This window comes from Aplysia californica, unplaced genomic scaffold, assembly GCF_000002075.1.
Source record: "Aplysia californica isolate F4 #8 unplaced genomic scaffold, AplCal3.0 scaffold00199, whole genome shotgun sequence".
Taxonomy (NCBI): Eukaryota; Metazoa; Mollusca; class Gastropoda; order Aplysiida; family Aplysiidae; genus Aplysia; species Aplysia californica.
Genome location: NW_004797469.1, coordinates 277038 through 280504, shown reverse-complemented (window position 1 = coordinate 280504; position 3467 = coordinate 277038).

Sequence of the window (3467 nt, the reverse complement as noted above, 5' to 3'; positions counted from 1 at the left end):
TACATCACTGGTCACTCTCTTGGAAAGAAAAGAGAGCCTACGTATATGCCACGATAAACATGATAGACAAAAAGAGATCTTACACACTACAAGAGTCATATGGTCAAAGAACACCTGTTTGTAAAACAATCTTCATGAACACCACAGGCCTGACCCACTGGTTTATTTAAAGTGTCTTCTCCGAAAAAACAACCAAGAGGTCCACCCACCTAGAACACATCACGCCCACCATGAGAGAGCCAAGGATGACAAGTTGTTCCATAAAGAGGAATTTTTTGACAAACTTTCGAAGATATCCTCCTGTCTACAGATGACAATCCAGAAAACGTCAGATCTGCATCAAGTATACATGGAGAACTTTGCAGAGAGAGTGAAAGCCACATTGAGCTATCAAGTGTTCCGCCAAAAGTTCAAGAAAAACAATTTGTGTTTACTTTCAACCAAGAAAGACCAGTGCGACATTTGTACAAAGTTCAAATCTGGAAACCTCACAGAAACAGAACACACAGCTCAAATATGAATATGAGGAAAGCTGCTGCTAGACCAGAGAAGGAGAAGGACAGGGAGGCTGCGTGTGTCCTTTGTATGGAGATCCAGTGCGTCCTTCTGGCCTCATCACTAAAGACTTCCACCTTATATAAAACAAAACTGGCCTTATATAAAACAAAACTGGCTGTACACAATGTTACGACTTAGGATCTTGCCACCAGAGACGCCTGAAGTTGGTCTGGGCTCCAACAGTTTTCATCTTGTCTGACTCACTAATTGATATTGCAAGTGACTGACTTCAACCACTTCGTCATCTGCAGTGATTGGTGCAACTACTAAAACAGAAAGCCACCCTGGTGAGTGCAATGGCTTCGCTGGCCAAAGAGCTTGACATCACAGTTGAGCAGAAATTTTCCCCAAGGGCCATACCCAAATGGAAGTGGATTCAGTCCATGGCACTATTGAGCGATCGCTAAAAAACGCACTGATGTACATCCCAATGGACTACGTGAACATCATGCTCAAAGCCAGATGCATCCCCAGGCCCTATGAAGTTATGTACCTGGACCACAGCTTTTTCAAAGATTTCACAAAGGTCGGAGAGCACTAAACAATCCGTCCAGGGAGAAAAGCAGGCGATCCTACTGTCACTGACTTGCAGGCATCAAAGTACACTCCAGTCTTTAAAATTCAGTACAAGCTGAACTTTGATGATGGATGGCAGGCGCTGCAAGGACCAAGAAAGCTGAACACCCTGTGTACGACGGTTACTGCTGGACCTCTCTGCAAAGACAGACTGAAGATAACTGCCAACCAGTATAAACATCTACTGGAATTGAAGGCCGTCGTACCACGATGCTACCACAATTACCATGAAACTTTGCCTCAGTAAGAAGTTTTGAAAGCGATCAAGCCAAATTCGATTATAGTAGAGTCTTTCAAAACAATCGTAACTTTTGTCGTATTGCCTTGTTGTAGCCATAGGACACAGAGTGAGACAGACATGCTCTTCTGTCGTCGAGAAAACTCAATAAAGTAGTAGTTGTCAAGCCAAGCACTTGGAGAAAGCTGGCGCATTCTTTGGTACTCACAAAGTCTTTTTGTATAATAATGATATATCATTATGTAACCAACTTTTCCCAAACCATTGCTGAGGTAGCAGAGCTTTTGTGTGGCTTTCATTTCTTTCTTAGTATTACTTTTTTCCAGGCCTTTGAATGGCGACCCAGTGCCAATAGTACCGTGTCGGACACGGTCATAAATTCTAAAGGCCTACTGCTGCTGCTACTACTACTGTTGTTTTTGTTGTTGTTGTAGTAGTTGTTGCTGTAGCTGTTCTCCCTTACCCTTCCAACCTCCTGTTCTTCTACTTTAAATGTAATTAATATACCCATTGCTGTGTTCTGTTTCTTCTACTTCTATTAAAGGTTAAACTTTGTGACTGCTGTTTTTGCCCGAATTGACTCCGTAGCACTGAAATGGCAGCAGCTGATAGTATGTTGGTAGCAATAATATAGTCCTCCTCCTCTTCCTTCTTCTTCTTTTTACTCCTCCTCCTCCTTCTTTTTTCTCCTTATCCTCCTCCTCCTCCTTCTTTTTTCTCCTTATCCTCCTCCTTCTCACCCTCCTCCTCCTCCTCCTCCTCAACCTCCTCCTCCTTCTTCTTCTTTTTCTTCTACAAAAGATCTTGATGATTGAAGCAAGTGACTAAATACGTTACCGTCAAGCGTGGCTTGGCGGCACTCAACCAAACTCAAGGCCAGCAGTGGCTTCCTGATAAAACCGGTCAACCCACAAAATTGAGGGTTGGTCGGTTTTATCAAGGAAAATTTGAGCGACATAACCGTCTAACCCACACAGTTTCATTAAAAGCAATTTTTAAAGGAAAAAAAGTTCTACAGATTTTCAGTAAAGTGTTTTTATAGGTGTTTAAAGCATTGATTTATCGTTAGACGCCTTTGTTTTGAAATAAAACAGTTTTTTCCTTCTCCTGTAAAATTTACCTCGCTGGGGTTAGCCGGTTTTATCACAAGGCCGACAATATATTGGCCTAAATAAGATTAAGTAAGGTGTGTGTGTGTGTGTCTGGTGAAACTGCGACTGGCTTAGCAGGCCGGCACTTTAATATTGCTGAAGAAAATATAAGGAGACACAAACGGACTGATCCAAACGGAAAACGACTTGGCGAGGAAAACGGACAACGATCAAGAAAAAAGGAAAAAATTGGGACCTGGAACATTTGCAGCTTGACAAAAATAAAGAACCTGAGATAGTGGAGTTCATGACCCAGAACAAGATCTCCATCATGGGCATTACAGACATCAGGAAAAAAGGGACAGGTACAAAAGAGATCCACTCTAACTTTGTCCTCATTTGGAGTGGGGTAAGAAGAAAAAAAAGAACTGAACACAGTGTGGGTTTCATCATACACCCTGACAAAGCAAAGGAAATATTGAATACAGACTTCATTTCTGAAAGACTCATCAAAATCAGCATTAGAGAGGGCAAAAAGGCCTCAAACTACATTCAGGTGTATGCACCGTGCAACGACTCCTGCTCAGACGAAGAAAAGGACTCTTTCTTCGAACAACTCTCGGACTTAATTAGCAGCATCCCAGACCAGGAAGACCTTTATGTAATGGGAGACTTCAACGGAAGAGTCGAAGAGAGAAGAACACGGTGGACAAAACACCTGGGTCCACACATTGACCACAGAACACCGTGCAATTATAACGGCAACCATGTATTGGAACTGTGTGCAGAGCACGACTTATTCATCACCAACACCTTCTTCCAGCACAGAGCCTCTCAGATCTATACCTGGTACAGATGGAACAACATCAGGGTCTCATCACAGATCGACTTCATATTAGCGAGATCACGAATGAAAAGACAGCGAGAGAGACTAAATATGCACAAACTTGGAGATGATCAGGTGCAGGCTCAGATCAGAAGCACTCTAAATGAAAAACTAGGCT